The sequence below is a fragment of the Bombina bombina genome, chromosome 6 (genome assembly GCF_027579735.1).
Source record: "Bombina bombina isolate aBomBom1 chromosome 6, aBomBom1.pri, whole genome shotgun sequence".
In the NCBI taxonomy this organism is placed as follows: Eukaryota; Metazoa; Chordata; class Amphibia; order Anura; family Bombinatoridae; genus Bombina; species Bombina bombina.
The window spans coordinates 639727378-639752701 of NC_069504.1; the positions used below are offsets into that span (position 1 = coordinate 639727378).

The following is a 25324-nucleotide window of genomic DNA, read 5'->3' on the forward strand; positions in this document are numbered from 1 at the left end:
AAGTCAGTGTTGTGTACACTCCACCCAAGTACAATATCACCAAGGGTTATAGCAACCTTCAAAGATTTTTACTTCCTACATACCTTGTGAAGAGGTTTGGACAGATCAGATATAACTATCAAATATTACTGGTGGTGTTCATAAAACATTAATAATAATAATGCAGGCAATCACAGTCAAATGTTTAAATGGAGTGTGACGCAAACTTTTACTAGAATTTATGCACAACTTCACAAGAGTAGAGCCATTGGAAAACATTGTTAAATATGTTAGTAGGCTGGCACAAGAAGCTGTGCTGAGTAAGATTACAGCTGATGATGTAACATATTGGATATATATAAACAGCAGCTTTCCAATGAGGACTTGGAAGAATTGGCTGAAGAACTAAGCCAGCAGAATGAGGAGGAAAAAAGATGAGGTGGAAGAGGTTGCTCTAAAATCTATGAAAACAAATGATCTACAGCCTATACTGTCAGCCATGGGAACCCTCACTGATAAGCTCTGTTAAATTGACCACAACTGGCAGTGGAGTTCTAAAGTGAAAAGGAGCATAATGGTATCCCTTGGTCCTTACTCTGAGATTGTCTAAGAAAGAAAAAGGCAATCTCGGTAGTCAACACTGAATGTTATTTAAAAAATAGGTAAGATCCTCAATCAGGATCTTCATTGGAGTAGTTCTATCTGCATTTGCCACTGATAACAAAAGTCAATGCAAGGGCCTTACAGTTTTGTTTGCAGAAAAATAAATTTGGTTAATGTGCTGTACTTTACTAAACCCATTTTTGTTTGATTAAATTTAGTATGATGATACATACTGTGTTGTGTGGTTATACTGTATTATACTGTTTATAATGCTGTTTAGCATTCATGGCATTTATTTCAAAGCTTTAAACATAATGGCCTCTAGTTATCAAGCCGTCAACCTCAAATACGCTGGAATTCCGCAGCGTATTTGTGGCGAAGCTGATTCGCCTTAGTTATCAACCCCTACTGCCCGGCAAAAGTAGAATCTAGTGATGTAAGCTTTGATCCGCCGGACTCAGTCCAACACAGATCGATGCTTACGTCACTACGGATGTTCCAAACGCAAGTTCGGTACAATCTGACTACTTTTGGTAGTTATCAAACTACTAGCAGGTACGCTCGCCACTATTCCGGGCCAGCGTACCTGGATAGGAATCAATGGGAGTCTGACCATAGCGAAAGCTCATGTTCGCTGCTGCCTGATATCCCATTGATTCCTATGGGAAACGTCTGCACCTAACACCCTAACATGTACCCCGAGTATAAACACCCCTAATCTGCCCCCCTACACCGCCGCAACTAAATAAATTTATTACCCCCTAAACCGCCGCTCCCGGACCCCGCCGCCACCTACATTATACATATTAACCCCTAATCTGCCGCCCCTATACCGCCGCCACCTACATAAACTAATTAACCCCTATCCTGCGGACCCCCGAACCCCGCCGCAACAAAATAAATTGTTTAACCCCTAAAGCACCGCTCCCGGACCCCGCCGCCACCTATATTAAACTTATTAACCCCTATCCTGCCCCCCCTATACCGCCGCCACCTATATTAAAATTATTAACCCCTAAACCTAAGTCTAACACTAACCCTAACCCCCCTAACTTAAATATTATTTTAATAAATCTAAATAAAAATTACTATTATTAACTAAATTATTCCTATTTAAAACTAAATACTTACCTGTAAAATAAAACCTAATATAACTACAATATAACTAATAATTATATTGTAGCTATTTTAGGATTTATTTTTATTTTACAGGCAACTTTGTATTTATTTTAACTAGGTACAAAAAGCTATTAAATAGTTCATAACTATTTAATAGCTACCTAGTTAAAATAATTACAAAATTACCTGTAAAATAAATCCTAACCTAAGTTAAAATTAAACCACTACACTATCATTAAATTAATTAAATTAATTAAATAAATTACCTACAATTAAATTAAATAAACTAAACTATAGTAAAAAAACAAACAAACACTAAATAACAGAGAATAAAAAAGAATTACAAGAAGTTTAAACTAATTACACCTAATCTAAGCCCCCTAATAAAATAATAAAGCCCCCCAAAATAAAAAAAATGCCCTAACCTATTCTAAATTACCAAGTAACCAGCTCTTTTACCAGCCCTTAAAAGGGCTTTTTGCGGGGCATTGCCCCAAAGTAATCAGCTCTTTTACCTGTAAAAAAAATACAACCCCCCCAACATTAAAACCCAAGACCCACATACCCCTACTCTAACCCACCCAAACCCCCCTTAAATAAACCTAACACTAACCCCTTTAAGATCATCCTACCTTGAGCCATGTTCACCCAGCCGGGCCGAAGTCTTCATCCGATGGGGCAGAAGAGGACATCCAGACCTGCAGAAGTCTTCATCCTATCCGGGCAGAAGAGGACATCCGGACCGGCAGACATCTTCATCCAAGCGGCATCTTCTATCTTCATCCATCCGACGAGGAGCGGCTCCATCTTCAAGACCTCCGGCGCGGAGCATTCTTCCTGGCCGATGGACTAACGACAAATGCCTGGTCCTTTAAATGACGTCATCCAAGATGGCGTCCCTCGAATTCCGATTGGCTGATAGGATTCTATCAGCCAATCGGAATTAAGGTAGGAAAAATCTGATTGGCTGATTCAATCATCTTGGATGACGTCATTTAAAGGACCAGGCTTTCGTTGTTAGTCCATCGGCCAGGAAGAATGCTCCGCGCCGGAGGTCTTGAATATGGAGCCGCTCCTCGTCAGATGGATGAAGATAGAAGATGCCGCTTGAATGAAGATGTCTGCCGGTCCGGATGTCCTCTTCTGCCCGGATAGGATGAAGACTTCTGCCGGTCTGGATGTCCTCTTCTGCCCCATCGGATGAAGACTTCGGCCCGGCTGGGTGAACACGGCTCAAGGTAGGATGATCTTCAGGGGGTTAGTGTTAGGTTTATTTAAGGCCGGGACCTTATCGTCGCCCGACAGACAGAACACACCGGTGAACGCCAACCAGTCACGAGGGGACGTACGGCCAATCTGGAACACACAGGAACCAACACCTCCAAAGCAAGGCTCCAATCATCAGTGCCGGTGAGAGGGGTGTGTTTAGATGGAAAATTGACGTCACCCAAAGGCCACTCGCTACATTCAGCAAGTAGATAATATAGTGAGGGTGAAATGAAGTCCAAACACAACGGCAGGGATATAAAAGTTTGTTGCAGTTTATTAAAATATATAAAAAGCGTCAGCAACGCGTTTCTCAGCTACACAGAGCCGTTTCATCAGGCTGTATAAAAACACGCTCAACCCCTGCTATATTAATACCTCCCTCTCACCAATCAGAATGAACAAATCAGTATACTCCCATATTCAAACGATTGATGTAGTAGAAAACGATATCTTAACCCTTAATGTCAATGAATAGTTACAAACATAGTAAAACATTAGGATATATATAAAAAACATTACGTTATTTGATCTATGCAATGATTATAATACAATAGATTACTAAATCGTAAACAATTGATGTAATGGGAAACAATATCTTAACCCTTAATATCAGAGAACAATAACAAATATGGTATACATTTAGGTATATAAAAACATGAAAATATTTCATCTATACAATGATTAAAATACAATTGGTCAATCGTAGACTATATACTGAATACTAGTGTATCAACCATTCACAGACCACTAGACTCAGTATATGTGTAGTATTCTAATGTATAGCTAAAACACTATCATTAACGTGAGCGACTTTAGATTCATTAATTATCAGGCTGTTTGTGTGTGCTGCCATATGTTGATAACATAGAACTATCCTATGTGATCACAAGCTCACAAAACTAAAGACAATCTCAGTTATGGAGAGTTTTGTTAAAGTCATAAGTAAGCATCCCAGTGTATCATAAGTTAACAGACAACTAAACACAGTCAATGTATGGAATTCTGATAGTAACTATAACACTATCACCAAAGTAGGCGGCTTAGAATGGAATCACTATCAGACTACTGTACTTGTATGTTCGACATAATCAAATATATATAGATATAATGGTGACAAATAGGTATGTTGTTATAATATCCTAATGGACACTAATAATGACATATGTGATTACTGGTAATATCCAATTCCCACATATGTCCTTATTTTATCAAGCTACACCCACTGAAATCAATATATATCAGACCTCGCTAAAAAGATTGGTTCATATTCAAAAGAAAGATAATCCCTATGTTACACTAACATGTTGGATATAAGGGTTACTAGTGGAAAGCTGCTAAATCTACGTTCATATTAAGACCAAGTGGATATAATGTCTGAAGTTTATTTGGATTCACAAACTTTAGACATTATATCCACTTGGTCTTAATATAAACGTAGATTTAGCAGCTTTCCAGTAATCCTTATATCCAACATGTTAGTGTAACATAGGGATTATGTTTCTTTTGAATATGAACCAATCTTTTTAGCAAGGTCTGATATATATTGATTTCAGTGGGTGTAGCTTGATGAAATAAGGACATATGTGTGAATTGGATATTACCAGTAATCACATATGTTATTATTAGTGTCTATTAGGATATTATAACAACATACCTATTTGTCACCATTATATCTATATATATTTGATTATGTCGAACATACAAGTAGTCTGATAGTGATTCCATTCTAAGCCTCCTACTTTGGTGATAGTGTTATAGTTACTATCAGAATTCCATACATTGACTGTGTTTAGTTGTCTGTTAACTGATGATACACTGGGATGCTTACTTATGGCTTTAACAAAACTCTCCATAACTGAGATTGTCTTTAGTTTTGTGAGCTTGTGATCGCATAGGATAGTTCTATGTTATCAGCATATGGCAGCACACACAAACAGCCTGATAATTAATGAATCTAAAGTCGCTCACGTTAATGATAGTGTTTTAGCTATACATTAGAATACTACACATATACTGAGTCTAGTGGTCTGTGAATGGTTGATACACTAGTATTCAGTATATAGTCTACGATTGTGATCAATTGTATTTTAATCATTGTATAGATGAAATATTTTCATGTTTTTATATACCTAAATGTGTACCATATTTGTTATTGTTCTCTGATATTAAGGATTAAGATATTGTTTCCCATTACATCAATTGTTTACGATTTAGTAATCTATTGTATTATAATCATTGCATAGATCAAATAACGTAATGTTTTTTATATATATCCTAATGTTTTACTATGTTTCTAACTATCCATTGACATTAAGGGTTAAGATATCGCTTTCTACTACATCAATCGTTTGAATATGGGAGTATACTGATTTGTTCATTCTGATTGGTGAGAGGGAGGTATTAATATAGCAGGGGTTGAGCGTGTTTTTATGCAGCCTGATGAAACGGCTCTGTGTAGCTGAGAAACGCGTTGCTGACGCTTTTTATATACAGGTAGCCCTCAGTTTACGCCAGGGTTAGGTTGTAAATCGAAACCATTGTAAATTGAAACACAGTTTATAATGTAAGTCAATGGGAAGTGAGGGAGTTAGGTTCCAGGCCCCTCTCAAAATTGGCATAAGTAACACCTAATACATTATTTTTAAAGCTTTGAAATGGAGACTTTAAATGCTAAACAGCATTATAAACCTAATAAAATAATCACACAACACAGAATATATAATTAAACTTAGTTAAATGAACAAATACATTTGCTAAACAGCATTATAAACCTAATAAAATAATCACACAACAAGGACTTCACTTGCATTTTTCTGCAAACAGTTCTTTCTATGCATTCCAATCTGGACTGATTTATAGACAGGAAGATCTTGTTCCTTTGCAAGCTGCTCGATAGCTCAGGTCTGGTTAAACTGATTAATTTTTAGCTTGCTTGGCTTGCATATCTTTGCTGCAACACAAGCGGACAGCTCCACCTACTGGCTATTTTAATCAATGCACTGCTTCTCAATGTTTTTCAATAGCAGTCACATGACTGAAAAAAAAGGTTGTTATTCTGAAACGGTGCAAATTGAACCGTTGTAAACCGAGGGCCACCTGTATTTTAATAAACTGCAACAAACTTTTATATCCCTGCCGTTGTGTTTGGACTTCATTTCACCCTCATTATATTATCTACTTGCTGAATGTAGTGTGTGGCCTTTGGGTGATGTCAATTTTCCATCTAAACACACCCCTCTCACCGGCACTGATGATTGGAGCCTTGCTTTGGAGGTGTTGGTGCCTGTGTGTTCCGGATTGGTCGTACGTCCCCTCATGACTGGTTGACGTTCACCGGTGTGTTCTGTCTGTCGGGCGACGATAAGGTGCCGGCCTGCGCTACTTGGCATTTTGAAGTGCCTCCTCGTTTGTAAGTTTCCACTTGTCTTACTGTTTAGGCTTTTTGGTCTGACAATATTACCCTATGTGGCGCCTTCCTATTCCTCTCTACAGGATCGTCTTCCAAACCCACTTTGTCTGATTTCTAGTGTCTTGTCATTTCCTATGCAATATTCATCCTTGTCAATACTTGCTATAATTCTTAAATTTATAGTTGACTAATGGCATAACTCCAATGTCCTCCAAATTCTGTTGTCTGATAATTTTATCTCACCCTGACCTGGCCTGAATCAAACTTCCCAAATGGCCTTTTTGACTATTTGTGTTCCTGTCATTAGCTAATTTAGTGGACCCAACTGACTGCTCTGCCCTATAAATTTAACACTAGTTTGGGGAATGCATTGCCAGGCAGTTAGCACTATCATAATAGTATATATTCTCATTTCTTAAGTGAGCATTTTATAAGTGAGGCAATTAGATTTAGACAAAATAATTATAAAAGTATCGAACAAAGAGTAAACAAAGGACAGGACACAAGGCAAGCACTTTTGTAATATTGTATTTGATGTTTTTCACCGATTCCCTTTTTTCTAAAAATGTTCCATATCTTCACGTTTCTTTTTGCTACCTCTTGTTTGTACAACAAAGTATATATATATTTTTTTTTTATTATTTTTATTGAGGAAGAAAAAACAAGGAAGAACAAAAATGAAAGCACTACATCGCTACTGCACATACAGCCAGCAAGAACATATGATAAAAATACAAATGATCATTAGTGTTGCAGCAGTACAAGGCATTCAAATTATAATAGTGCACATATAATAAAGCATTTCTTAATCAACCTCAGCTTTTTTCTTTTAACTTTGACAAATAATATTAACCATCCATGGAACTAAAGAAAAACTTGTGAGATGTGTTATGCAGTATAGGATGTAATGAATTATATATATAGTAGTAGGATGTGATGCAAACTCCCCTAGTAATTGTTGGGATCAATATAATAGCCTTCGGGCTGACAGGTAAAGGTATGTTTAGGCTTTGCTCAATTTTCTATGTTCTGTGTGGTTTTTAATGAGGTCTCTTAAAAAAAAAAAAAAAATGATTTAAAAGTGAAGGCTTAGATGATAAGGGCTAATGATCAGACCTGCCGATCTGAGTAGAGAAGATAGATCCTAGTATATAACGTAATGAAAAAAAGAGTAAAAGCTAGGGGAGCAGAAAGGGTTGCGGTATAGGCAAGAGAAACCGCACTGTTAGTTCTCCTGTTGCCAGGAGATTCTTTACGTTGGGGGGGGGGGGGGTTGTAAAATCGTCGTGTCAATTAGTAGGGGTAACAAAAAAGCAAGAGCTAACTCATAATTAGGGTATAATAGGACTTACTTGGGAGTGAGCCTAACTGTGTGGCATACGCTTGAAGAAAAAGAAGCACAAAACTAATTATATAGGGCCAAAGAAAAAAAAAACTCTTGTAAGTCCTTCACAAACAAAAGATATTGTTGGGTCTGCTATGCTATATCCGTGTATAGTTGGGTGAAATCATGGTACATGTACATTCAAAAAATAATAGGAGGCTGAAGTTTCCTTAAGGTGGGTTGGTATTGCATCAGAATAAAAAGACAAGCTTTGGCTTTTATCTCTGCTAGATTGTCATCGTCTATTAAAAAAACATATATGTTGGTGTAGTTATATCCTGTTCAGCCTAAGAATGTTAGATCAGGTCTATGACCGTCATTAGTACCTAGGTCACTGATAGGAGATGTAGATAACACTCATCTGTGATTAAATATATGCATAAATAAAACACATAGTAAAACATACAGATAAAGCATAATGACAATACTTAGTGTCCAATATTTAATATGAGCCGGCTGTAGAGACCAGTGAACTATAGCTATAAAGTCTTCAAAGAAAAACTACTGCAAAAGAGTTCAATGAAGCAGCGGCACTAGATTCCTCTGTGCTTAGCCCTTTTCATAATAGTTTAAGGTCTCTGAAAGGCACACTGTCAGTAGTTCCCATGGCTTGTATTGTGGGAGTAGCAAATGACCTCTTTTGTATGTGCTGAGACTAGCACGCCATAGAATAGGAGCTGCAACCATTTTGTAGAGGATCCTTTCCAAGGAGATGTCCCCTATAACCAGTGTATGGAGATCCTTAGGTAAGGTCAGCGTACATGGCAAGCCTGCTGGATTAGCAACCCACTCTGCATGCGGCGGGATCAGCGCTGGTTTAGTGGTAAGTACAACTTTGTCTCCGGTCAGTACATGTGGAGGTATGATCTGGGATGGGTCGGTCAGCTCAAATAACAGTGAAATTTCACATACCTTATGCTCCGCGCCTGGTAAGCGGGTGTGCAACTCATCTCCCCCATCCCAATGGGGCCTGGCCTGCAGGTGTTGAGTTCCCATTCGGACCATCTCACGGAGGGCCAGGGTATCACACAGAAGCGTAGGATCAATAGTGTGCCCATGTCTGACCATGCGAGACCGCTCATCTATGCAGTGCATCTGAACTGAAAGGGGAGGGTCGCGTGCGGTAGCTTGAATCTCGCCAGGAGCGCACTGAGACAACTTGTGTGTCAATAGAGGTTGCTGGTTCGCCCCCAGAGGTGTATTACCAAGGATAGATGTGAAGGCTATGGTTAACTTGTGCTCCAACCTCTGGAAGTGGTTAGACAGTAATTGTTGCACACTTCTCTCCCAGTTGAGAGCCATGTTCTCCGTTTGCCACGTGGGATCCAGGGCTGTAACCTCTAGAAGGCCCAAGTATTAAACGGTCTAGTATCCAGTTGTTTTCTCCTCCTTATAGGGTTTATTTAATGACACCGTAGTCCTTATCTTCTCTTCTGAGAGTAGAGATAGTCTTGTAATGTATTAGTGATGGGCTGACGGTCACATTTAATACTATTATAATTAATATCAGCAGAGCTGAGGTGAAGTGCGACCGTCCAGGACCCAGGATTGCTCCGCCCCCAACAAAGTATATTTTTAATTTACTCCTTCCCCTTTACCACCTCCATTATTCATTGGCTCATCTCTTTTCTCCTTACCTCCCTTTTACTTTCATGATCTTTACACATTCCTAAACTCTCTCTATCCTCCCTGCACCACATTCCAGACACTTTCAATACTGCAAATCTGCACATCATCTTATGTCAATCTCCCTCTTGCTCATACTAGCTGCTGGTAATGTCTCTCCTAATCCTGGTCCCCCAAAACTTCCTAACCTGCCCACCCATGTATGCCTTTTCATAAACCTAGAAAAAAGAACTCTAGAAACCTTACTCAAGTTGCTTTTGTATCTAAAGCCAACACCCCCTTCGACTCTGGAACTCTCACTCTGTTTGCAACAAGCTCACTTCTATCTACGACCTCTTCATCACCCACTACTTCAACTTCCTGGCCCTCACAGAAAGCTGGGTCTCTTCTTCAGACACAGCCTCCCATGTTGTAATGTCACATGGGATCTCACTTCTGCAACACCCCTAGATCTGGAAACAACAAGGAGGTGTTGCAGGTATTTACTGTCCTCTCATTGCAACTTATAACACATACACACTCTCTCTCCCCCTCATATAATTAGCTTATTCTCTCCCCTCTCTCTATGTATTGCAGTTATATATCACTCCCTGGCTCCTCAACTCAATTTCTTGATCATTTTGCAGCCTTGCTACCTTATTTCATCTCCTTAGGCAACACTGCCCTCATTCTTGGGGACTTCAATCTCCCTGTTGACCATCTCACTGCCCTGGAGCAACAAACGACCCCAGCTCACTTCCTCTTATGGGCTGTCACAATGAACCAACTCTCCCACTCACAAAGATGGACATTCTAATTTTTAGCTATCAATGCACTCTCTCAAGCCTCAAAAATTCCCCTTCTCCCCTTTTTGACCATCATCTCCTCACTTGCAACATCACAGCACTTCCTACTACTCCTCTCCTTCTAACCCTAACACCAAACTCCATAGAAGCAAAAATCTTTCAATCTCTCTCAAACCTCTGCTCTCTCCCATTTCCTCCTCATCATCAGCCCTGGCATACTCCTCTGACACACTACCTAAGCAAATGTTCCCGTGCTGCTGAGAAACATTGAACAAATTCATATTGTTCAGCTGACTTTCTTCACAAGTTCATCTTGAACTCCTATTATTCTTCCCTTAACCTCTCTAAACAGGATTACTTGTCTACTTTTATCTCTACTCTTTCTTCAAACCTAAAACGTCTGTTCTCCACTTTTAATACCCTTCTCCACCCACCCCACCTCAACTTCTCTCTCAGCTCAAGATTTTTCCAGCCACTTCAGCAACAAAATTGATTCCATCAAAAACAAAATCATCTCTCAACATACTAGTCTCCAACCCCATCAAGCCGTTTTAATGTCCAAAACCTACAAATTCAGCTTTTGCCTATTACTAAGAAATGTCTGCCCTTATATCTTCCTCTCATACCTGTCCCTTGATCCCATCCCCTCACAACTACTGCTCTCCTACTCTTACTCCTATACTCACACATATTTTCAATCTCTCCCTCAGCACTAGTATATTTCCCTCATCCCTTAAACATGCACTAGTCATACCTATGCTCAAAAAACCTTCTTTCGATCCAACATCCCCATCCAACAACTACCCTATTTCCCTACTGTCTCTTGCATCAAAACTTCTAGAAAGGATTGTATATACACGTTTATTCCATTTCCTTACATTAAATTACCTCGTTGATCCACTCCAATCTGGATTTTGCCCCCAACACTCCACAGACACAGCAATCATTAAAGGGACATAAAAAAAACAATTTATTTATTTTTTATGACTCAGATAGAACATACAATTTTAAACAAGTTTCCAATTTACTTCTATTATCAACTTGTCTTGCTCAGGAGCATGCACGTCTGCAGCACGAAATGGCAGTAGTTTTGCAACAATGTTATACATTAGCAAGAGCACTAGATGGCAGAACTATTTCCTGTCATGTAGTGTAGCAGAAATATGCATGCTACCCATCTGGATATCTCTTTAACAAAGGATAACACGAGTAAAACGCAAATTTCATAATGGAAGTAAATTGGAAACTTTTTTTTTAAATTGTTTTCTCTATCTGAATCAAGAAAGAACATTTTGGGGTTTCATGTCCCTATAAGAATACTAACAACCTAATTACAACAAAATTGAAAGACCACTTCTCTTTGTTAATCCTTCTCGATCTGCCTTTTTATACTGTTAAAAACTGCTTTTCGATGGTGACTGCTTGCTGGCAGGATTGTGCTGTGTTGCCTGGAGTTAATTGTCTGACACTTGTGATCAACCCAAGAGAAAGGAATGGTTACCCTCGCATTGAGCTCGCATCCAGTATCTGCAGCATTTTATAAGAGCAACCAAAGCCTCTTTGTAACCCACTGTATCACGAGGAGGAGCTCATACCTGCTGTGACATTTAAATACTGTAGAAGTAAAAGAAGGCATGAGAACTGCTCGGAAGATGCAGGTTACATTGCGATTTGAAGAGTGATTACATGACCTAAGAACCCGAAGAAGCTGGGTATACGAAACTGAATCATAGGTCAGTGTGAGGACTACGTTTGATAATACAGCAGAGGAACGAAGAGGTATACTCAGCGTTTGAAAGGCAGGGGATGTTTTACACTCTATCGATACAGAACTGTAATTCTGAATAAAAGGTAACTATAAAAAGTTACGTCTTGCAGACGACTTGATACTGCATCTGAAATAAAGGTAACTATCGAGAGTTACATGAGAGGTATGCATATTTCAATATATACAAGTGCATAACTGGTTTTAAGGAAAAAACTAAAAATTGTATTTAATATTATACAACGGCACTGTGGAGACTCATTTCATATAAAACTAACTAAATTATAACAAGATACCATAGAAACTTCACCTGCAATAGGGAGTTAACCGTTTTTATAGTCTATGCAAACTTTTTAAATATTTGTGCACAAAAACATTTTTTTTAAACACATTTTCCCAGAATTCCTTGTGTTTTTTTTAAGACTTTTTCTCTCAGGCTGAACAGGTCTCAGTTCTTTTTTCTGGTTTCATTTGTTTATCATGTGTATAGGATTGTATTTTATAAAATAACTAATATTGCGCAATACACAAACTGTTTTTTATTGCATTTGAACATAAACAGAATGTATATGTATTAAAAGAATTCATAGAATTTTCCATTTTTTTTATTAACCATTAAATATTTCATTTAAGATAACAAGTATGCTTATCTTGTTACAGTTGCTTTATAGCGCTGTCCTTCATAGTTCGGTAATATTGTATATTTGGTACATAGAGGATTGGTATTGGTACAATATTCTTTATAGCAGATCTATACTGTTAACAACTCTCTTGCTCCAAACCCTCCAATTATTTGGCATCTGCAGCACAGCCCTCTGGTGGTTCTCTTCCTAGTCTGACCGTAACCTTTATCATAGCTGTCTCTGGCACATACTCTGCCCCTTTACCACTTACTGTTGGGTACCACAAGGCTCTGTCCATGGTTCCCTTTTCTTCTCAATTTATATATCATCCTTAGGTTCCTTAATAAAGTCCCACGGGTTACAATATCATTTGTATGCCGATGACATCCAAAACTACCTCTCCGCACCAGACCGATCCTCTTTCTTGCTAACTAGTGTCACTAACTGCCTTTCTAATATTTAATTCTGGATGTCATCTCACTATCTTAAGCTAAATCTCTCCAAAACTGAGCTCATTATGTTCCCTCCTTCAAAAATCTCTATCCCTCAACTTTCTATAACTGTTGATAATTTCATTACCCCAACCCTGCATGCCAGATGTCTTGGGGTAACACTTGACTCAGATTTTTCTTTCACTCCCCACATCCAGTCTTTTGCCAATTCCATCTGTTTCTACCTTAAAAACATCTCCGAAATTCCACAATTTCCTCACACAAAACATAACTAAAATTTTAATCCACTCTCATAATTTCCCAGATTGACTATTGCAACTCCATCCTCTATGGTCCTAACTGCTTTAATTCCATAATAAATGCCTCTGCCTGGCTGATCGTCCTTACACGTTGCTCCTCATATGCTGCACCTCTCTGCCTCATCTGCTTTGCTCATAACCTCCTACTCTCTGGTTACCTCTTCAAATTCCCTTCTACAGGACTTCTCCAGATTGGCACCTATCTTGTGGGACTCTCTGCCTCGCTCCACAAGACTCTCGCCAAGTTTTCAAAGTTTCAATCGCTTGTTAAAGACTTTACTGTTCAGGGATGCATACAATATAGACTAACATTTTCTTACTTCATTTCATCTTCTTTTTTCATCCCCTGAACCCCTTAGCATATAAGCCTATGAGTCCAGCTGTTTTGTAGACCACCTTCATGAGAACTGATTTACAACATCCTGGCACTTAGTACGGCCCTCTTCCCATTTGTCTCCAATAAATGCTACCTTTGCATATCAAACTTATGTTTATAGCGCTGCAGTATCTGTTGGTGCTCTACAAATAACTGTTAAGAAATAAATAATAAAATGCCCAGCGTCCATTCCCTATGACCTCTCTCAGGTTATGATCCCTACATTTTGGAAGTTATGCATTTAGAAGTTGCTATCCCAGAGCACTCAAACTTACCTCACTTTTAATCAATTTCACAATTTGAGAGATATCCCTAACCTGTTCATATCCTTGAATCACAAATATAGCTTGAAAACATGTAAACCCACCGCTACAAATGCCCCATCGCTGCATAAAAACAGCGGAGACATTGACAACCATGCCCGTGACTCCGCCTTCCCACTTCAATCGTGATGTTCTGAAACATGATCCTTGGAGCTATACTATATTTGCAAAATATAGATCTTGTAAGTTAAACTTTTCTTAAAACTGCCTTATATTGTTTACCTTTCTTGGACCTCAAGAAAAAGTAAAATTACTGATTGCTTCCAAAGCACTAAAAAAAGCGACTAAAATGCAATGGCATACCAGTACCAGGCTAAAGGCAGTACTGTATATAAGAACTCGGAATTCTGCAGAGAGTGATCAAGTGCTTGACAATCTACTTGACTTTTCTTAGCCTGTCAGGAGAGATAGCTTTGGTCGTGACACAATGTGTAAGTACAACCACATCGCTCCGACCAGTTGTTTCAGTGCTCCCTAATGTGTTTCATTATTCTTCATATACAGTACGCTATACTCTATGTATTTGTATCTCCTTATTCTTTCTTTTTTTGGCGAAAAGTCAGCAATCATGTTGTATTAGTTTTATCAACTCTGACTATGTGTCAGCCTGCAAAGGCCCATTCTTCTCCATGGCTGCACCAAACTCCAACACGAACCAATCGAGTTTTAGAAAATTCCGGAAAGACGTTACATCCAACCAATAGCTGTCTGTTCTGCCCCCAGATGACTCAGAGACCCTTAGATCTTGAGCAGAACAATTATTTTTCTTAACAAAAGGCGTTCCTGGTCTACGCCAATCACACACGGGTGTATTAGATTGACAGCGCTCTTTTCCAATAGCTTGGAAGAAGTTGCGGCGGCTCAGTTGTCAGGGAAGTAGCTGTTGTCAGGGGACTGGGAGGTGTAAGGTGGTAGCTGTGTCCGGTGTGCGCTGTCTTTGCTGATGGGAGTCCCTGTGGATCTGTCACTAACGTTATTGAAACAATCAGTGAGGTGAGAAATTTAGTCTAGCGAGTAGAGTAGTTCGGTACAGTTTCCTTCATACTTTTAAAATGGATGCCTTTTAATGTGATCACGATGTTGTTAGCATATGACACCTGTGTGTCATTATGCAATACCACTTTAATAAATGGCTTATGACAGCAGATGCTTTCCGCTGATCACTAGGATACTGTAACTCCAGGGGTACAGCTTAGAAGGTAACATATTGTGTTCATGTCAATATCATTGGGGGAAATAAATAATGGTGATATATTGCATCATAAAATTGATTACTCATTCTGCTTCGTTTGTGGAGTTTACCAGTGTAAATGTAAATAATAGTTAATTTGTAGGCTTTGTTGTTGTGTGTTTATCAAGATATCAATATGAAGTTTGGGGTCAAGTACGGAAAAATAAGATGTGTTACGCTGTGAATGCGTAGTGTGATACGTTTTAATCTTTTGTTTTATGTGTACATATAATTTAATTTGTGTGTACCTGACTTGTACATAGTCCTAGTAGACTATCAGTTTTCTGTATTGCACAACTATCCACAGAAGCCAATGACAATTACTTTCTGCACTTTATTGCATTGGTCAGCTCACATTTTAGAGGGACAGTTAAGTCAAAATTAAACTTTCATGATTCAGATACAGCATGCAGTTTTAAACAACTTTCCAATTTAATTCTGTTACCACATGTTCTTTATTCTTTCAGTATTTGACCATATCTAGTATATACCTAGATATGGTCAGAACCATTAATGTGATCTAGCTGGTAGTTGGTGGCAGCACATGTATCACTCTTATCATTGGCTCACCAGATGTGTTCAGCTAGCTCCCAGTTGTACATTGCTACATCTAAGTTTATTCCACAACAAAGGATACCATGAGAGAAAACAAATTTAATAACAGGAAACAAATAGGATAGTTTAAAACTGCACGCTCTATTTGCATCATGACATTTTTATTTAGCTCTTACTATTCCTTTTAGTCTGTAGTGTAAAGTATCAGTTACATGGTGTTATGTATGAGGCTGCTGAGTATACCAGAAGTATATAGTATGAGTGTACCATGGCTCATAACTCCTGCCTTCTGTCCTGTGCTGTCTTTAAAAGTGAATATGACTCAGTTGAGGGAGTTTTACTTTTCTCTAATTATAACTGTGCAGTAACTCTGTTTGTTTATTTAATAGTCTCTATAAATTACATAATATCATATTGAGTTTTATCTTGTTTTTTTGACTGGTGAGAGTAAGAAAACTGAGATGCAGTTTATTAATACAATGATCAAAGAAGAAGGCAAGGTCTGTCTTGTGAAATTCTGTTTGTCAAAACAGGCTCAGACTCACTAGTAGTAACGTACTATTGGGAACAAGCTGCTGTTTGGTAGCTGTACATATCTGCTTTCTCACCAGTAGTGCATTGCTGCTCCTTCAGTAAAGGATATCAACAGAATGAAGAACATTTAATAATAGACGTGAATTGGAAAGTTGTTTAAAATTGTATGCTGTAGCTGAACCATGCAAGAAAAGTTCTGGATTTCATATCTCTTTAACTTCACACAATACAACCACTTGCAATCTTCATTCATGTCTAAATGGATTAAATTACAATGCCAAACTCCTTATACCCTATATCTCTAAGGAAGTGTGCCTGGTGGTGCAGGAAACGCATCAGATTTTAGCTGTTGGTATGACTTAAAATTAGATGTAATCTATGTACTTTGTTTACAATAAACAATAGACTTTTTAATTGCAAATGTTTTCAGTAGTAGGGGGCGCAGGTTCAGGGTTTCCTTCTTTATTGAGTTAGAGGATTCCTTTCAAGTGCCCACTGATCAGGCTTCACCAATTCACTAGAAATAAGAAACTTCCATGATGTACATATATACTGTAGAGTATATAAGTGCAGTACACTCACAAGTATAATTTCTAGGTGTCAGCGATGTCGAAGAGAAAACAGTCCTTTTAGCATAAGAACAGTGTTTATTATAAAAACAGCTAAACGCGTTTCAACGCCCAAGGCGTCTTTCTCAAGAACAAATAAAAGCTTAAAAAGTGCTTGTAAATCAGCTGACATTGCTGACACCACTGGTTTAAAAACAGAATATCAAGGTTCCAACTTCCGGTCTGCTGGACGATGGACTCAAAGTTGTAACACATTTTTCACCCCACAGGACTATTAAAACATATGTAAAAATCATCTATTTCCAAACAATAAAGATTTATGCCTTTTCTTTGTTAATAAGTGCTCTACAATTTTGTTGTGTGTTCATTGGTTGGAAATAGATTGAACATCCTATCACAAACCCCATTTAAAAATTCAAATCGTCCAATTATGAATAGTTCCGAATTTGGTTCTGATTCGAGTAGTCCCTTTGATGTAAGTTCCCAATCAGGTACGACTCAAAACACAGTCATGTGATGTTTAGTCTTCAATCAAAACACAATGTCATATTCTCACTGTTCGAGTCGGTCACATGGTTTCTAGCGAACCAATGAGGTTTATCAGAAAGCATCATTTAACAGCTCCGATTTTCAAAAGTCTCTCTGCATTTCAAAAAACAACTAGAAAACACTTTCAATATTATAAATATGATATATTTAAATTAAAAAAGTGATATATTATACTGGTACTTCATTAGACGAACAATAGAAATAAAAAATAAAGACTATGCAATCTCTTATTACATACATTTTAGTGACACATAAGATTGTCATTCATAAACAATAGTGAACTATATATATGAACATAATACATTTAAACTTAAGTTCATATTTCCATTAGAAACAACACACATTAAGGTGCAATGAACTTGTGTGTCTTGCCTACAAGAGCTAGATTTTTAAATAATATAATTGTGTGCATATATCCTTAACGTCCTTGATATCATGATATATATAATTTTAGTGACATTTTTGTGAACATAATAAACAATATTGTGAACCTAATTAATTAAAATACAAAACAATATACATAAAATGAACTAAAGTTTAATTGAATATGATATGCATAATGTGTATGATTTATATACTCATTACATTAAGGTTGCAACCCTTTTAATTACAACAAGGTCATGTCTGCATCTCTTCTTATATTTGGAATATTATCCTTATACCCTAGTGCTGTCATAGAGTAACAGAGGAAATGGAATGTTAGAGTAGGTAAAGTTCATTGCTCACCCTAGAAGTACTTCAAATTAAAGACTGACAAAAAAAAAACCCCAGTGACTGAAGCCCACCTTTGGGGTAGAAGGCTTCTTTTTTTCCTGCTACATAGCAATTTTAAAGTATGTCCTACAGAGAGGATGGACAGTTGCCTCTAGTCTCCAGTCTTCAAGATTTTTTTTCTCTCATTCCCCCTTACTTGACGCTTTCATTAGTAGGCAAGCAGATTGCTTTTGTTCACAAACTGACTGTGATTGCACAAAATATTAGCCCTAGTGCTCGGCTAGGCCACAACTTAAAGGGACAGTCTAGTCCAAAATAAACTTTCATGATTCAGATAGAGAATGTAATTTTAAACAATTTTCCAATATACTTTTATCACCAACTTTGCTTTGTTCTCTTGGCATTCTTAGTTGAAAACTAAACCTAGGAGGTTCATATGCTAATTTCTAAACCCTTGAAGGCTGCCTTTTCTCTCAGGACATTTTGACAGATTTTCACCACTAGAGGGTGTTAGTTCATGTGTGTCATATAGATAGCACTGTGCTCATGCATGTGGAGTTCAGGTGAGCCAGCTCTGATTGGCTAAAATGGATTACAGTAGTAACTTCAAACAATAAGGAAAACAGCACACCTGTCTTTTCTTGAGGGGCACAAATGTCAGACTTGCCAGGTCCACTTGTACATCAAATAACAGAAAAAATTCCAGCCTCCAAATAGATAAAAAAAACACTTTATTCTTTCATGTAGCGTCCAAGAGAAAAAAAACATGCAACGTATCAGGCCTGCATTAGACCCTTAATCATGTATAATATACATGACTAAGGGCCTAATGCAGGTCTGAATCGTTGTATGTTTTTTTTCTTCCCTTGGACTCCACATGAAAGAATAAAGTTTTTTTTTTTTTTATCTATTTGGAGGCTGGAATTTTTTCTGTTATTGGATGTCTGTCAAAAGAACTGAAATAAGGGGGCAGTTTGCAGAGGCTTTAATCACAGAGGTAAAAAGTGTATTTTTATAACTGTGTTGGTTGTGCAAAACTAGGGAATGGGTAATAAAGGGATTATCTACCGTTTTAAACAATAAAAATTCTGGTGTAGACTGTCCCTTTAAGTGGCCTGCACAGAGCCTTGATCTCAATCCCACTGAACACCTTTGCAATTAATTGGAACATTGATTGCAAGCCAGACCATCTTACCTCACAAATGCTCTTTTGGCTGAACGGGCACAAATCCCCACAGACACACTTTAAAATCTTTTTGAAGACCTTCCCAGAAGAGTGACTGCTGTTATAGTTGCAAAGGAGGGGAAAACTCTTTATGATGTCCATTAAGCTGATATTGGTATAATGGTCAGATGTCCACATACTTTTGGCCATATAGTGTTTATGAGGAATGGGTATTTTTTAAATTCTGTGCAATGAGGTACTTTATAATTTTGTCTCTATGGTTCACATTCCGGGGTCATTTAGAAGGTTATGGTTTAGCAATATGAAATTTACTTTTGTTTTTGTTGCTCAGGAAAGGGAGTTTGTGGTGATCTCTGAATAACATGAGAGAGTTGGGCAAGTATGTGAATACACAAAAGTTGAAAAATTATTATTTATCAGCAGTATGTACATTTGGGAACCCCATAAGAAAATTGCCCTGAAGTATTCTCACACTGATATGGTTCAGATATGCAATGTTTCTAATTCAAACCTACTTTCTCAATATCTATCACCAGAGAAATAAAACTGATAGTTTATACTCTTCTCAGAATTAAAGGGATACTGAACCCCTATTTTTGTGTGTGATTCAGATAGAGCATGCAATTTTAAGCAACTTTCTAATTTGCTCATATTATCAATTTTTCTTAGTTTTCTTGGTATATTTATTTGAAAAAGCAGGAATGTAAGTTTACGAGCCGACCCATTTTTGGTTCAGCACCCTGGTTAGCTCTTGCTGATTGGTGGCTGCATTTAGCAAACAATTAGCAAGCACTACCCAGGTGCTTAACTAAAGATGTGCCGGCTCGTAAGAATTTTAGAAACACAAATTTTACCTTGTGTTATGTTTATCTCGCTATGCCGGGTTCTATATGTGAAGGAGAGACTCTTGTATTACAATATAAGCTCTAAAAATTACAAAGATTATCTTACTAGGCAGCAGATAAGCTTATGGGATGTATATTGAGATGGGGGTGCTATCATTCAGTCCACTAAAAAGAAAAATAAATAAGATAGCTCTATAAATATTATTCTCCAAAAGGCATACTCATCTGATACCGTACATATTAAAGTCCTACAAATATACAGCAAATACATTTTAGTCTAATATTTCTTTAGATCATTTAGGCAAAGTATGGAATTTCCTTAAAGTTCTATAAAATTTTAAAAATTCTTCACAACTCCTTTCTGATCACAAAGTATGCTCTTTAACCCCTCCCAGGACTTATTTGTCTACATTGAATCAAAGTTCCAATGTAAACAGATGAATAAAAATTGAATTTACAAGATTGTTCATGCACAAGACATATAGGAAGCGGCTATAACTTCAGGACAACTGAATGATTAGGACGTTCTATGCCGTTCTAACAGCGCTAAAGCTCAGCACAGTTAGGATGGCATAGAATGTCCTAATGGCGGGAAGGGGTAACAGTTAAAGGTTCAGGCAAACCAAGACAGATACACTTTAAAGATACAAATAAATTAAGGGAATTAAGGGCACCTCAAGAGCAATCAATATACAGTCTGCAGAAAATCCCACCTCAACAAACAAAATAATAAACATGTGACAAAAAAATCATGGTTTTTGTTCTTATTCTTGGAAAAGAGAGATACCTATTTACTTACATATAGACTGTACTCAGACTCTGGGCCAGGTGCACAGTCCATGATCTTGGCAGCACTCTTGGAAAAAACTGGGTGCTCATACCCGATACAGATAGCTACCCTAGGGGAGAGCAGGTATTAATTCCTTGTGGAGTTTACAAGAAATGCAAGCAAACACAAGAATACAATTAACTTGCATCCACTTATGAGTAAAAGCAACAAATGCTAAACACAGAATGGAAGATTTAGTTAGAACTATCGGAGAACAGAAACTCAGATGCCCTTCCAATTAGCCCCCCTTGCTGGTTTTACTGTAAAAAAATAATAATATAATTACAAACAAACTCACCGTAAGGTGTTCGCTTACACTTATTAAAGGGACATTATACACTAGATTTTTCTTTACATAAATGTTTTTGTAGATTATCCATTTATATAGCTTTTTTTTTAAAATGTATAGTTTGGCTTATTTTTAAATAACATTGCGCTGATTTTCAGACTCCTAACCAAGCCGCAAAGTTTTAGAAGAATACTGATGTATACCTACTCCTGCTTGCGCCTGTTTGTGTAAAGAGTATTTTCATATGCATGGGGAGGGGGTAGTGTCTGCTCTTTTTGCTGTAGAAAAACTTTCAGTGGGTGTTCCAGCTAACCTTTTCAACAAAGCTAAACTGGGAGCTTCTAAGTAAGTTTTTAAACAGTTTTATACTGGATTTTTAGATCAGTATCTGTGCATCTTCTTCTTTATAGTGGTGTCTATCGCATGCAGTTATATGAAAATTGGTGTATACTGGCTCTTTAAGGTAACAGATTGTTGGAAAAAACATTAAAATATGAGGTATGTTTGCCACACTTATGAGGGGTTTCAGCAGCAACTAACTACCCAGAGCCCTTCCCTGGATTAATACGCCTCAACAGATACTTTGTTAAAGGTACATGTTTTAGATAGTGTATGTGATTTTAACCCTTTAGTTGCTAATCCATTTCCCACCTGGGTGCTAAGCTCCTTTTGAGCTTTTTTTTTTAATTTTTTTTTTTAACTAAAATATAGTTTATGGCTTTTTCAAATGTGGTGAAACATGTCAGGGACAAGTTAATGTTTATATAATAAGCATTTTTTGAACTTGCAGGAGTATTTTGTTGGTTATTATTACTTAGCGGTCTGGTGCATATTAGTAAAGACTGCACATTGCGGATGTTTTTGCGCATGTCAGGTCTTATATAGCTTAACTTAACATTGTTAGTTATTCAGGAACATTAGTTACCGTTAATTATTATATTTTAGCACACTTATCCCACAGTAGTTTGCTTCCCAGATTGGGAGGTTATTATTGACTTCTGTGAGTAATGGGAATTTAACCCAATGGGATATATCAAAGGAAATTAGATATAGCGGTGTCTTTACTCTTAATATATTGTGATGTTGAATTGCAAGACGTCACTGATATCATTTTCACATGCTGTGTATTAGCAGCTATGTAACGGGCTAATATAGGTACAAGCTGGTAACTGTGCATAATCAAATATATCACTGAATGTTAGTGCCAAGCCTTAGTTTGTAGCCAGCATTTATAAATCAGGCTTATTGTGCTCATATAGTGAGTATAATTACTTGTGCATATAAGATACAATATCAGGGGGATATTATACAAAGGATATCATTAGATGATTAACTCCACTGATGTTACATTCTTGTAACGATATTGTTACAATATCATTCCAAATCGGTATCTTTTGATTTAATATAGGAATGAAATCCTGAATTTATATAGGCAGTATTTCACTAGCCACACGATTGCACCCTGATGTAAATACTTATGATGCATATAGTATATAATATATAATATATATATATATATATATATATATATATATAATTTTAGAATCTAATTATTATTATTCATTACTCTACAAACGGCTATGTAAGGCATTTTACAATAAGACTAGTAACACACTCACAGTTTCAGTAACTCTCAAATTACCGGTTCAGTCTAATAGTGAATCTGTTATGCTGTATTAAGCAGTGATTCTCCACACATGGTATATGACATATCTTGTGACTAGTAATTGCCACATAAGCTCAAAACTGCGGCAGGCATCTATCATTTCTTTTTTTAAAAGCTCTTATAATCTACAGTATAGATGCTCTGCTTACTTTATGAAGTGTGCTCATATATTTATTCCTAATTTCAGGACTATGAGACTGTAAAATATATCACTATAATAGCAGTAGCTAACCTAACAGGAAGCTCCTTTAAGCCACTAAGTCTAATATTAACTCAATAGACTCAGTTACCGTGACTATACTATTTTCCTTGGATTTTTTGATAGATTGATTTACATTCAAGATCCACTTGTTCTGATTCCCCCAGGTCCTCCACATTTGTATATATATTATGTTATATGGCCTAGCTATGGATTAATACCGACATCCTAGGTTAGATTATAGATATTATATTATGTATATCTCATAATGTTATTGAAGTGGAACCCACTGTTCAGTGCATCGATATACATATAATACACCTCCTCCTGTGTTTTTAAGCTGTTTTTTGTGTGTATGTGAATTTTTTAACAATCTTAATAAAGGTTATATTTTAATTTGAGGTTCCTCCTCCTTCCATCCAATTTGTTTAACTAATCCATCCAATAGGCCTTGAAAAATGTGAGTGCTATACATGTGAACACTATTGTCAGTCTTAGACTGACTTATTTAACTTTCACATTTGTTTTGTTCTCTTGGTATCCTTTGTTGAAAAGGACACCTAGGTAGGCTCAGGAGCTGCTGATTGGTGGCTGCACATATGTCATGTTATTGGCTTACTCAATGCGTTCAGCTGGCTCCCACTAGTGTATTGATTCTTCAAAAAGGATAACAAGAGAATGAAGCAAATTGGATAATAGGAATACAACGGAAAGTGTTTTAAAATTGTATGATCTATCTGTAGCATGAAAAAAAAAAAAATGGGTTTCATGTCCCTTTTTTAAAAGTTATATTTTCTTTTGAAAAACTGACAGGGATCCTGTGCTGCTCTGTGCCTTCCTCTAGCTTGGCCATCAGTCACCTGTCTATCACCCTTTAATTTCCAACAGTTCCTTCCAAGGAAGCCCACATTTGACAATACTAAAACAGTTACTTTAAAGGGACAGTCTAGTCAAAATTAAACTTTCATGATTTTAAACAACTTTCCGTTTACTTTTGTCAGCAAAGTTGCTTTGTTCTTTTGGTATTCTTTGTTGTCGGCTAAACCTAGGTAGCTTCATATGCTAATTTCTAATCCCTTGAAGGCCGCCTCTTATCTCCGTGCATTTTGACAGTGCTAGTTCATGTGTACCATATAGATATCATTATATCGTTGCCTATGAGAAAGCACTGATTGGCAATGCAAGTCTGTCTAAAGAACTGAAATAAAGGGGCAGTCTGCTGAAGCTTTAGATACAAGGTAATCACAGAGGTAAAAAGTATATTAAAATAACTGGTTGTGCAAAACTGGGGAATGGGTAATAAAGAGATTATATACCTTTTTTAAACAATAAAAATTGTGGAGTGGACTGTCGCTTTAAATACTGTGTGTGTATGAGTGTAGTTTTTTTTTCTGGCTGTGATAGACTTGGGGTTAGCAAAAAATACCTTTCTTCTTGTTTTATAGCAATCAACAGCAACATACAAAATAATTATATGTTATTGCAACCTAGGTTTCAGATTGCAATAGATCAACATTGAAGTCCACTCTTAGTTTAAAAATATTTTTCTAACATTATTTTTTTTTCTAATTGTTTTTCATTAGTATCTGTAGCCAGCTCTCAGTAATTGATAGAAATTAACTTTCATTTAATTGCCCTGCAGGTACATGCTCTCCTTTAAATTCAGCATGGTCTCATTCGTCATCTCTGCTAGTGATGAAAACGATTTATACTGAGTGTGGGGCAAAATAAATATCATAGGCCACCTTTTGTTGTTTGGGTACATTTCCAACAAGATCATGCTGTCCTTGAGATATAAAAAAACAGCCTTTAAACATACCCTCCTGTTAGTGAAAAAGATTGTTGCATGCAGTGCTGCAATATAGTCCTCAAGACACATATGCTATTCAACAAAGGATATTTAAAGAAAGAAGTAAATTAGATATTAGAAGTAAATTGATTTTTTCTAAAATTGTTTGTTCTATCTGAATCATGACCTCATATTTTTGACTTTCATTACCTTAAATCGTATTACTTATCATGCTACTTTTTTGTTCCTTTTAAAAGTTACTTAACCAGACTGTCAACATTTGGAAGCCTCTGTCACCTGGGACATATTCTGCTAGTGAGCTCCTAGCTGCTGGTTGCCAAGGGGGAATATGGCGCA

At 37.1% G+C, this 25324-nt stretch overlaps 1 protein-coding gene across 2 annotated transcripts in view; it reads left to right on the plus strand.

The window, feature by feature from the left end:
* Positions 1-14872: 14872 nt before the first annotated feature.
* Positions 14873-25324, plus strand: part of ABHD2 (abhydrolase domain containing 2, acylglycerol lipase) — a 198839-nt gene continuing 188387 nt past the window's right edge. Inside the window, exon 1 of one of the 2 annotated variants that reach the window (XM_053717665.1) lies at positions 14873-15005. The gene's annotated coding sequence lies outside the window, so the exon portion shown is untranslated. The remainder of the gene's footprint in view (positions 15006-25324) is intronic. The other variant, XM_053717666.1, reaches the window with a different exon arrangement.